The sequence below is a fragment of the Gossypium hirsutum genome, chromosome D02 (assembly GCF_007990345.1).
Source record: "Gossypium hirsutum isolate 1008001.06 chromosome D02, Gossypium_hirsutum_v2.1, whole genome shotgun sequence".
NCBI classification, from domain to species: domain Eukaryota; kingdom Viridiplantae; phylum Streptophyta; class Magnoliopsida; order Malvales; family Malvaceae; genus Gossypium; species Gossypium hirsutum.
The window spans coordinates 39,871,291-39,884,808 of NC_053438.1; the positions used below are offsets into that span (position 1 = coordinate 39,871,291).

General features: G+C 35.8%; 1 non-coding gene across 1 annotated transcript; it reads left to right on the forward strand.

Moving 5' to 3' along the window:
* The first annotated feature begins 2,644 nt into the window (after positions 1 to 2,644).
* LOC121214951 (small nucleolar RNA R71) lies at positions 2,645 to 2,750 on the forward strand. Its single transcript, XR_005910687.1, has one exon. It is a non-coding gene; the product is annotated as a small nucleolar RNA R71 (small nucleolar RNA).
* The last annotated feature ends 10,768 nt before the right edge of the window (positions 2,751 to 13,518 follow it).

Consider the following 13,518-nt stretch of genomic DNA (forward strand, 5'->3'; position numbering starts at 1 on the left):
AGTTATAACGCAATAACAATAAACCATTCATCATATATTATCCAACACACGATTAATTAAGTATGCAATTTCCCAAAACATCATATTGTCATAAAATACCGAAAGCCATAATAGTAATTATTAAACGAAAGGCTAAAGCTTGACAGAGCTCCCTGCAGCGCCGACCAATTCATGTTTGTGAACCACCTGCAATCCGATCAGAAAACAAATGAGTTGTGAGCTCAGAGCATAAAAGAAAAAGGTCTCATAGAAGTGTAATACAATTGAAAGATCATTCTTGAATCCCGAGATCCAATTAAGCAGTAGAAGTCGTTCCAGTTCAGATATAGAACAGTTCAGTTATAGAAGCAGAAGTAGTTCCGGTTTCATTTACAAAACAGATCAGTTTCATACACAAGTTTTCCTACCCCCAGTATCTACACACCATCTTCGGCCAACCCAACACACCAGTAAGGGCATTCAACCACCGCCCAACCCTACACATCATAGAGTGTTTGTCTAACACGTTTACAGAGTCGCAGCTTAGCTACTAAATCAGCATGCGTTTAAGTGCTAGATTCAAAGCTATCCGCGTTGTGGCTTAGCCACTAGTTTGGATCAATGTACTTTCTTCTTCATAGTATCCTAGCCCATGAATATGCATTGTACACATATCCACATTTACAAAGTACAGTTCCATATCAAAAATAGTTATCACATTACATATACAGTTATGCTATACATATGTCAATCATAAAGCATCAGAGCACCATCATACAATTGAAATCACATACATTGAAGAGGTCAAGGTCGTGTAACCACACACACGACCTCAGAAACTCAAGATTCAGACTCAATTAATATGCCACATGCCATGGACACATGCCCGTGTCCTTGCCCGTGTGGTTAACATGGCCTAGACACATGCCCATGTGGTTCCAACACATAAACAGTGAGTTACACGGCCTGGACACACTCCCGTGTTCTTGCCTGTGTGCCTTACACGGCCTGAGCACATGACCATGTCCCTGGCCGTGTGATCCTAAGTCACAAATAGAGAGTTACACAGCCTGGACCGACGCCCATGTCCTTTCCTATGTGCCACCAAGATAATGAATAGTGACTTACACGGCCTAGACACACGCTCGTGTCCTTTGCCTGTGTGAACCCTGTACTAATATGGCCACACAGGGCCTGGACACATGCCCGTGTGCCTTGCTCGTGTGGCCCTAAATCGATGAACAATGAACTAGACGACCAACCACAAGGCCTGGCACACGGTTGTGTGGCTTACATGGCCTGGACACACACCCATGTGCCTGGCTGTGTGGCGTTGACAGCTACCATTTTTGGCAACCAAAACTCGTGAAATTAAAGTTTTTGCTTGCACTTGGTCTAATTTTGATGGAGAAACAATGCAGAGACTACCCGAAACCTAATTAACCATTCAACAATCAATCCATTGACTAGACAACACAAACATTAATACTCAATCAATTATGTCGAATAAATCGACACCAAGAAACTTTCAACAACGAACGCTTACTGACGATCTGTCAAACTAATTTGTAACAACACGTGAAGGAATACCCTCTTCCAAATTCCCAATTTAATTACGTAAACAAAAACTAAAAAATTCATAAAACTTATATAGAAATATTCTAACAACGCTCTAAGTCACTTAGGACTCTTAATACTTCAACAATCACCTCTCGAATGCAATCAAAGAACTCACTTGAAAGAGGAAAAAGAAGAAAAAGAAATGAGGGAAACGAAAGAAAAACAATAACAAAAGAGGAAAAGGAAAGGAACAAATTGACATTAAAAATATTTATTAACTAACCACCATCCTCAGACCAGCATTTAGCAAAATTTTTCTAACGCATACAATGGGACTTAAACTCAAAACCAGACAGAATACAGACAGATGCTTAACTAGTGAACCAGCAGGCTCATTCTTGATATAGATTTACACAGAATTTCACTTAACTATATAACACATGGATAATGGTTGTTTTAAAAATAACAAAAATTTTAATAATGCAACTCGAACTCTAGACCTTAAACACCATAGAAAACCACAAAGCCACAAATACAAAATTTTAATTACTGCAGATTATCACAATTAAATTCTAAAATTTTAGGGTGTTACAATCACTTAGGTTGGCCCTATCTTGCGGTTTCTGCAAATAAGGAGGTTGGTAATTAATGCTATTAGCTTGATTTGAATTATTACCTACTCCTTGGTTCTCTCCCTATCTTAAATTTGGGTGATCTCTCCAGCCAGGATTATATGTATTCGAATAAGGGTTTCACCACTATCCCGATATAATTTACATCCTCGGTAGGATTTTTGATATAGTGGAAGAGTGGTTTGTCTCCCCCATGCATAGACTGTGTAGAAGCAAATTCGATGCGGTTGAGTCTATCCACTTACTATTGATACTTGTCATCCTCTTGGACAGCTTTTACCATGGCGGGTTTCTTGCCATATGTAAATCATTCAATTGGCCACTGACAGGAATTTAGTGTAATGTTGTCAATGATTTCGTGCGCATCCTAGTACGTTCTATTTATAAGGGCTTCTCATGTTGCTCCGTCAAATCTAGATCGTGTGTTCGCATCCAACCCGTTCTAAAATACCTTCAGTCGTATCCATTCAGGAAATCTGTGGTGCGGGCATTTTTTAATGAACATTTTAAAACATTCCCATGCCTCATAGAAAATTTCTCCCTCCATCTTTCTAAAGACAACAATCTCTCTTCTTTGTTGAACTACTTTGCTAATCGGGAATAACTTCTGTAAGAAATTTCCAACGAGTTCATCCCATGTCATGATAGATCCTAGTACCTGCAAGTCTAACCAAGAAAAAGCATTATCAATCAAGGAGAAAGGGAACAATCGAAGACGAATAGCCTAATCAGTGACCCCATTATACTTAAAAGTATCACAAAGTTGGAGAAATCATTTTAAATGTTGATTAGGGTCCTCTATCATCGTGCCCTGAACTACAGATTATTTTGGATGACCTAAATCACTGTCAGTTTTATCTTAAAATTGTTAGCTATAACTATCGGGCTTACTATACGTTCCTGAACCATGTCCAGACTTGGTAAGGCATAATTCCTTAGCGTTCGCTTATTCCGAGCCATATGTATGTTTGAGGGTAGTTGTGGTACTGGTGGGTTTCCTACGTCGTTATCGTCAGCGTCACTGAGTAGTGGATTTTCACGTGGTACGCTACCTGCAGCAAGTGGTGGTGGATCTTGCATCTGTTGTTGCTACTGCTGTTGTTGTCGGTGATTTCTTCAAATTATTCTCTCTGGATTTGTGGCTGCTACAATAGGCATGCCCCTATTGCAAGTCATACACTAAACCCAGAAAGAAAGGATTAGTAAATAAAATACAATAAAATCATATCTATTATCTAAAAATTTCCTAATTATTCTTTTAAATGCAAAAATTAAAATCGAACTAGTGATGTTGTCTCCCCGGCAATGACGCCAACAACTTGACCGCCTCCAGACGTACTAACGTCAAGAGTGTGAATACTAGAATAAGATATAGAAATATGAAGCAATATCCACAAGTATATGGGTCGAGTTATAATATAGTTTTTACAATAGAGTAAATGAGTACTCCGAGGATCATACCCAAGGGATGCGAATGCTAGGTCAATTCTAATCTAAACACTAAAAATATCTAATTAGTACTTTGAATCAGTTATAGTACGGAAACATAAAAAGGGTGGTTTAAAGGTTTTTATACAATAAAAGAAAATAACGTAAAAGAAATAAAAGTTCAAGAGATAAAAAGGTAGATTAAATCAAATCTGAATTACGGGTGATTAGCTAACTTCAGTAATCTCCATCAACTGTTGTTTCTGGTTCCTCGTCAATCAACTAGTTGCTACCCTAGCAAGATCCTTCGATCTTCCACTAACATAATGAGTCAGCAAGGACTGTTTATCTTCTGACCTCACAGTCTAGACTGATAGCGGTGAAGGTGTTCACGGATGGGCCATACCAATTTTGGGTTAATTCCCACCTTGATGACTTCTCAGGGTTGTCAGGCCTAGGGTTTGTTTCACATTCTTTCTTTCCCAAACAGGTTACTCGTTGAGTAACCCTACAAAATAGTCAATAGATCATACCTCGACTCGCTAATCCCCCATAGAGGCATTAGTTCCTCATTGTTTCAGAGACAATATAGAATCAATATAAAAAGAAAGCATGCTAATTAAATCGATAGTATAGAGTATATGAAAGAGCCTGATTGTATTGATATTTAATTGCGAAGCCACAAAGTTTGAATCTTCTAATGGTTTCTATCACACTCAGAAAGTGCGTTAGCTCACCCTTAGGCCTTATTCATCCCCTAAGGTCAAGAAAAGACTCAATTTGCACATTTTATTAAATGTAAATAAAACTAAGATAACTTAACTAAAACATAACGAAAATTCTTATATTCAAGCTCCTTAAATGCAAAAACTAGTTTAATATGTTACACCGAATTACGACAGCTTAGTGATTTTTACCACAGTAATCACAAACTAGTTTACTCTTTTTTCTAACTCTGGCCACACTAGCAGCTGGTGAATTCACTGATCTCAGATTACTCGGTCTTGATTTGTCTCTCCCTATAGATCCTAAAGGTGAAGTAAAATGACTAACATCCTTTTTTAATTTCATTATAGTATAAGTCTAAATTGATCTAGCTTGTCCTCGTTTGCTGAATTCTTGGAACTTTAATTTTCATTACTTATTATCGTTACAAATTTCCTCCATTTTCTACTCGTGTTTGGATAATTCCACAAATTCCCATAAATTCAAGGCTCCGACTAACATTTTGATATCATTATTGAAACCATCCTCAAACTGAATACACATTTCAATTTTGGTCAGAACAATACCTCGGGCATATTTACTTAAAAGGACAAATTCCTGTTCATACTTCGCTTAGACCTGTTTCCTTATTTTAACTCGAAAAACTCTTTCTTCTTCTTCTGTACATTCAATTAAATCAAGTTTACGAAAGATTTGAAATCATTTCAAAATTAATCAAGGATTGAATTGAAACATTTCAGAAAAGATAGGCAAAATGCAAAACAGAGATCACAGAACTGTGTGGTCAAGCCGTATAGTGTTGTATCACACAAACATGTACTCAAACCGTGCCAATGACTAAAGCCGTGTAAAATTGAGTCACATGACCATGTCGTCAGCTCATACAACAAATTGAGGCTATGAGGACCTAAATGTAAAATCTTACAAACATTCACACAGCTATGTGGTTGGGTCATGTGAGAGACTAAGACTGTGTTAATAATCAGGCATTATAGTTACCAATGGCACATGGTCGCGTTACAAAACCGTGTGACACACAGTCGTATGGTAAAATGTATGACCTAAATCCATACCATTTAACCAAGACTCAATCGATTCAAATAGGCAATTCCAAAGGCAAAAAATGGTCCTATAAAAACATGCTCAATTCACATCCAAAATCAAACATAAACATGAAATAAATCAACCTAAAAGTGTCTAACCAATATGTCATTTCTGCACCATCACACTCAAACTCTAAAACATTACCTAGATATCCAACAATACCACACCAAAATGTTCCAATTATAAATCTCAACCATACATACAAGAATATATTACAATTGTGCATTTTACCATGAATACTTTCCAAATCTTACCTTTTAACAAACCAATAACGTTCCTTAACACATACCAATCTTGACCATATAGGTCTCAAACCTATTAAATGTCATTTAACAAGCATGTCTTAAACTCCTATTCAAGTATCACCAAGAATCAACATCAAACGCATACATGTTTCAATATTATCCAGACATCAACCAAGTATAACCACCATTTATGCTAACCAAGGATATCATATAACTTTCAACTTAACATTATATAATAACCAAATCCAAATTTTACAACTTCAATACTTAAACTTCAAAACACATGATCTCATGACACAACTTATACACATGCCTCAAAACTGGAACAAAAACAATGTAAAATCTACCAAAACTGAAACTTAATAGTGTGAGCCTTGAAGTCGATCTAACAACCTAGTTCCTCAAAACGTCAACTACAGACAATAGAAAATGAAACAGAGTAAGCTTTTAATAGCTTAGTAAGTTTATAGATAACTATACACCAACTTACCTCAATCTTGCATATATAAGTACATGATTAACATAATAATAACCTGATGTAACCATACACAAGAAACAAGTGAGTTCATCGTAGTGTCAAATAGCCAAGTAATTCAATATTTAACAAGTTATACAATCTATCCTTCCACATTTATTCAACATGTATCAAGGAGTCATATTAAAATTATTCACAATTTTAATTAACTCGATGAACTATAGCAAAAGTAATTCAGATACCCGGGTAACTACACCACACTAGGGAGCACCGTAATGTAAGAAGGGGCATGATTATGCAATCAGGGGCACCAGAGCGCAAACAGGGACACCGAAGTGTGAACAGAGGCACTAAAGTTCAAAATGGGGCACTGAAGTGCAATGTATAAGCACCAAAGTGCAAACTCGTACAAGTGCACATTCTAACCCTATTAGAATGTCAATCGTATCCTAATTGTTTACTACGTTTGAATGGGCATTGAAACAGGATTCGTAACATTTATAAATCTATCATTTAACATTAAGAAATTCTATAAATCAATAATGGTAACACTTAAAACTTTTAACAGTTTTATGAAATAGTCCTTGAGTTTGCTAGATTAAGCTACAACAATCTCAAAAACATAAAATTTACTAAAAACAAACTTGAATTGGACTTACATGCACAGTTGGAAAGCTTAATATGGTTCAACTATGGCTTCCCTAACTTTCTTAGACTCTCACTGTTGAAGAAGAAGAAATAAAGAATGGATGTTAACTTTTGCTTATTTTAATTTTAACCTTTAACTTAATTTTTAATATATTATAACTTAAATCAAAGCAATAAGAATCCCAATAACTAATAATGCTTAATTTACCAAATGATTCCCTTAATAAAACTTAATTAAGGTTTTTATCAACTAAAATTTAATAGTGATCAAGTTTTATAGTTTTTACAATTTAGTCCTCGTCCTTTAATTACTAGTCATTCACTAAAATTAACGGGCCAAAAATCAATATAATAATATAATATATTTGTAAATATTAATATTTAACGCTTATCGAGTCAATCATCTAAATACGGGGTGCTAAAATTGCCATTTCTATTTCCACTAAAAAATAAACTATTATAGGATATATGGGAAATGTGCATAAAGTTTGCAAAATTCTTAAATCTATATAAGGACTTAAGCAAGCATCCCACTCATGGAATCAAGCGATCAAAACTTTTGTATTTGAGCAAAACATAGATGAACCTTATGTTTATAAATGTATTGGGGATAAAAAGGTGGTCTTCTTTGTTTTATATGTCGATGACATTCTACTCATTGCAAATGTTGTAGGGACATTGTCATCATTTAAATTATGGTTAACTCAAAAGTTTAGCATGAAATACTTTAGAGAAGCTAATTTTGTTCTAGGTATTTGGGTCCTAAGGAATTGAAAAAGCAAAGTGATAGCATTATCACAAGCTTTATACATAGATAAGATATTGGAATGTTATGCAGTGGTCGATTCAAATAAGACTCAACCTTCTATATTAGGATTTCATCTTTCTTCGAAGCATTATCCAAAGACAATAGAAAAAAGAGAAAACATGAGAAAGGTTCATTATGCTTCTGCAGTAAGAAGTCTCATGTATGTTATTTTATGCACAACTTCATATAGCGGTTTCACAGTAGGGTTGGTGAGTCAATATTAAGCAAATCTCGATCCAAGACACTTGCAAGCAGTTAAGCATATACTCAAGTATATACGAAGAGTAATTGTACTAGAAAGAACATATTTTTTCTCCCTGTTGAATAGTTAATTTGTTCCCATTTAGTTATCTTTAGCATACAATTAAGTATTTTTAGTTTAGTAAATTGCATTTTATAACCCAGTGAATCCTAGCCTATTTGATCCTTAATTTTGCTATCTTTCTGCACTAATGTCGCAGCATTAGTTAATTCCAGATTGCGTCTAGAATTGTCGTTGTAATTGACAACTGTCTGGATAAAAAACCAAAAATACGTGAGTTGTCTAGCCCGGTGTAACTACCCTGTACGAACAAGGACAGAAGAATCCTGAGGGAAGGACACCTGTACTGTTGAGAAAAAAATGAAAGGTTAATGTGAGAAGAATGAAAAGAGAAATTTTTTTACCACTATTTTTCCTTACCATATTTTTTAAGCTTGTGGCTATGGCAACTTAAACCTTCCTTGGGTGAGCCAATGTGAAGATTGTTGCAGATTTATTCCTGATGAGACGAGGAGTTTTAAATGCGAGACAAGAGAAAATTGAGAGATTCAGTCGAGCTAACTAGGAATAGTCTTCTCCACTCGATTCTTTCTTCTTTGTTTGGAAACGATGGTGATTAATCTATATTTTCTATTGCATGGAAGTACAATGAATTCTTGGTTAAATGTTATCTTATTAAATCTACTTTATTGTTTAATCTTGGGGGTTTGAATGTTTTAAACACGGAAGTGTTATTGCAGTCACTAACACTAGAATGTGCAGTGATAGTTTGAGCTAATAAGCATTATAACGGAAGTTGAGTAAGGGCTAAAGGAATTTAGTCCACTTGTTCTTTATTGAGCCATATTGCCCTCATCGAAAGGTGAGGTTAATGTGCATGGTTAAGTCCCAGATTAAATAGATGAGTGGCATTTGGTAAGACATACATTGAATTTTATAGCATCAACAATTATCTATCTTTTATACCTTTTTACTACTTAGTATTCTGCTAAAGATTCACATTGGGGATCCTAGTTTATCCATAGCATACTTTATCTTATTCTTTTCAAGTTTTTGCTTCAACAACTATCCCCAAAATTTATCTCGTTTCTATCTAGTTATTGCACCAACGTTGATAGACAAAAGACAACCATCCCTGTTAGTCAATATTCGACAAACTCACATCTGTCTACTATACTTGAATCGACAACGTACGCTTGTACATTATTCTTGTGACGTTTACACCCAATCAAGTTTTTGGCTCTGTTGTCGAGGATGGCACTTGTTTAATGTTTATTTTTGTTTTTGTTTTTTGCATTTTGTTTTCTTTATATAATATTTAGTACTCACTAATTAATTTTTCTTTGTTGTTAATTCTTCAACTTCATTTTAGATGTTTTATGACCCGAGGCAACTCAAACTTTCTTGCTCACTTTGATTTAGAAATTGAAAGAACTATTCGGAGAAGACTTCGAGAACAAAGAAATATGGATTTACCAGGGGATGATGCAGCTATACCCTCGATGCAACAGCAAAATGTTCATAATCCATTGTTGCCGCATAATGCTCACATCCAAAGTAGAACTATACGAGACTTTGTAGTACCTGTCTTGGATGATTTACAATCGGGAGTTGTCAGGCCAGCAATACTAGCTGGGAATTTTGAACTCAAGCCAGTGATGGTTCAAATGTTGAACTCCAATGGCCAATATGCTGGACTGCCACATGAAGATGCGAGAGAACATCTTAAATCCTTTTTATTAATCTATACTTCTTTTAGCCAACAAGGCACTCCAAATGATGCCTTAAAATTGCAATTATTTCTTTATTCATTGCAGGGAAGAGCTCACACTTGGTTTAGGCTACCTGCTGGATCAATTAATTCATGGAATGTTCTAGCCACGCAGTTTGTTTTACTCTTTAACCCACCAATAATGAATGCTCGTCTTCGAAATGATATTAATACTTGTAATTAGCTGGTTGATAAAAATCTTCACACCACATGGGAACATTATAAGTCTTTCTTCGACATTGTCCCATGCACGAAATTCAATTAGAAACACAAATTGAGATTTTCTATAATGGTCTAAATTCTCATTCAAGGAATCTTGTCGAAGTAATAGCTAATGGACTTCTGCTGGATTGTACTTATAATGAGGCTGTGAGAATTCTTGAGAGAATTTCTCAGAATGATTATCAATATCCCATCTTTAGAGCTGCACCAGCAAAAACTACTCCAGGAGTTATTGAACTAGATGCAATATCTGGGCTAACAGCCTAAGTCTCTTCTCTTACAAACATGATTAAAAATATGCAAGGGACGAGTGACATTGTGCCTATACAGGTGGCTCAACAATTGGATGTTCCTGTCTTATGCTGTGAAATTTGTGGTGACAATCATAGTTACAAAGATTGTCTGCAATATGTAGAAACTGCATGTTATGTCAGTAATATTCGCAACAATTCTCATGGAAATTCTTACAACAACTCTACACACCACCAAAAGTTTTGGGGAACTCAAAATGTTGGACAAAATGCTACAACATTCAGATATGGGAATACATCTACTTAGGACAATTATAATCCACGACAAGGGAATTACAATCAACAATAGAACTACAATCAGCATCCTAAGTTGTATCCACAACAAGGTCAGATACAATTACATCAAACTCTGATGCAGCCACAAATGATGAACCCGAATGATCAAGGACAACGACAACAATAGTCTACACAAGCTTCTACTTCTGACCCATTAACTGCTCTTGAGGCTTTAATGCGGGAGCATACTTGCACAGAAGCTATTATTCAAGGAAATTCATCTTCTATTTGAGCATTGGAGGCACAATTAGGACAGCTTGCTTCAAATCTGAATACTCGACCACAAGGCTCATTACCTAGCGACACTAAAAATCCCAATCTGAGAGGGAAAGAGCACTGTAAAGCCATCACTCTTAGGAGTGGTAAACAAACTGGTGAGCCGGTTATAGATACTACTGTAGCATCCCCATACATTGATGACGTAAGCCCTGATGGGAAGGGTGCATCTAAAGAGCTTGTCGATGTATCCAACAATGAGGTACCACAAGTTGTCACTCATATGCCTTATATTCGACCCTCAAAATCGTGGACACAGCCAAAAGTGTCACCGCAACCGGATGTACTTCCACCTGTACCTTTCCCGTAAAGATTCAAGAAGAATGAAAATGATAAACAGTATCAGCAATTTTTGGATGCACTGAAACAACTGCAGATCAACATTCCTTTGTTGGATGTTCTGGTATAAATTTTGAGTTATGGAAAATTTATGAAAGACTTCTTGTCCAAGAAGAAAAAACTCACAAATATTGAAACTATTGCACTTATAGAAGGCTATAGTGTTGTTTTGACAAACAAGTTGCCATGTTCAATTGGCAACCATTATTTGGGCAAGGCTTTATGTGATTTGGGAGCTAGCATCAACCTCATGCCATTATCTACTTTTTGAAAATTGGGAATTGGTCACATGAAACCTACTGCAAAGACATTATAACTAGTAGATCGATCTTTAGCTCAACCTGAAGAGCAAATCAAAGATTTTTTAGTTCGTGTGGGTAAATTCATTTTTTCGACTAATTTTATCATGCTTGACTACGAGGCAGACAAGGACGTTCCTATAATATTGGGAAAACCATTTTTAGCCACCGGCTAAACTCTTATTTATGTTTATAAAGGAGAACTAACCATGAGACTTAACAATGAAAAAGTTACCTTCAGTGTTTTTAAGTCTGTTCATCACAAGGATAAAGTAGAGTGTCATACTGATGATGTGCTAGATGATTTAATTGAGGAAGAATTCAACAACCAAAGTATAGTCGTTGTTGAAAAAATTACAGTGAAATATGAGACGAAATCCTTAAAAAATCGTGGTAGCACAATTGAAGCTAGTAATGTTAAAATCAAGCACAGATGGAAAATTGAATCCTTAGACTTAACCAACAGAACAAATCCAATTTTCAAACCATCGATTGAAGAAGCTTCTACTCTTGAATTGAAACCACTACCTCCTCATCTAAAATACATATTTTTAGGTTATCATAATACTCTTCCAATTATTATCTTCGCAACACTAGATGAAACACAAGAAAAGAAATTGACTCATATTCTCAAGCAACACAACGAGCTATTGCTTGGAATATTGTGAATATTTAAGGTATTAGTCCTTCTTTTTGCATGCAAAAAATCAAGTTAGAAGATGAAGGCAAGCAATTGATTGAACCGCAACGAAGGTTAAATGAGAAAATGAAAGAAGTTGTCAAGAAGGAAACCATAAAATGGCTTGATGCGGGAATTGTTTAGCCAATTTCTAATAGCAAGTGGATGAGTCCAGTGCAATGTGTCCCAAAAAAGAGTGGTATCATAGTGGTTTGCAATGATAAGAGTGAATTAATACCTACAAACATCCCCATGAGATAGCGAGTTTGTATGGATTATCGCAAATTGAATACGACCACAAAGAAGGATCATTTTCTACTTCCCTTCATTGACCAAATGGTAGATCGACTTGTAGGAAAAGCTTATTATTGCTTCTTAGAAAGCTATTCTGAGTACAATCAAATTGCTATTGCACTAGAGGATCAGAAGAAAACAACTTTCACTTGCCCCTTTGGTACCTTTGCTTATCGTCATATGCCTTTCAGTCTTTGCAATGCACCAACCACATTTTAAAGGTGTATTATGGCAATATTCTCAGATATGATTGAAGACTCTTTAGAGGTTTTTTATAGATGACTTTTTAGTTTATGGGAATGATTTTGATCATTGTGCTGACAACTTGGATATAGTACTGAAGTGATATGAGGACACTGAAGGCATTGTGTTGGGCCATCACATCTCTAATTAGGGTATTCAAGTAGATAAAGCTAAGGTGGAAATCATCGAGAAATTACCCAAACCTACAAATGTGAAATGCATTCGTAGCTTTCCTGGACATGGAGGATTTTATTGGCAGTTTATAGGGATTTTTCAAAAATTGCAAAACCATTGTGCCCATTGTTGGAACAGAATAAAATATTCCTCTTTCAGAGGCATGTCTGGATGCCTTTATTCAGTTAAAGAAGTAACTGGTCAGTGCACCCATTGTCATTGCACCGAATTGGTCTCAACCTTTCGAAGTTATGTGCGGTGCAAGTGACTTCGCCGTGGGTGCAATGCTAGGACAATGCAAGGGAAAAATATTTCACGCCATTTATTATGCTAGGGGAACTCTTACAGAGACTCAATTCAATTAAACCATCATAGTGAAAGAATTACTGGCCGTAGTCTTTGCTTTCAACAAGTTTCGCTCTTATCTTGTCGGCACAAAAGTTATGGTATTCACTGGTCACTCTACGTTGTGATATCTCTTTGTGAAAAAAGATGCTAAACCAAGACTGACACGATAGATATTATTGTTGCAAGAATTTGGCATCGAGATAAAAAACTGAATGGGGTTAGAGAATCAAGTTGCTGATCATTTGTCTAGATTGGAAATTGGCAGCGAAGATGGGAAAATACTTCAAATTGTCGACATGTTCCTAGATGAGATGTTATTCGTTGTCGATGCAACTCATTGGTGTGCAAATTTGGTTAATTACTTGGTGTATGGAAAGTTCCCTGAGTATCAAGGCCCATAAAAAAAGAAATATTTCTTC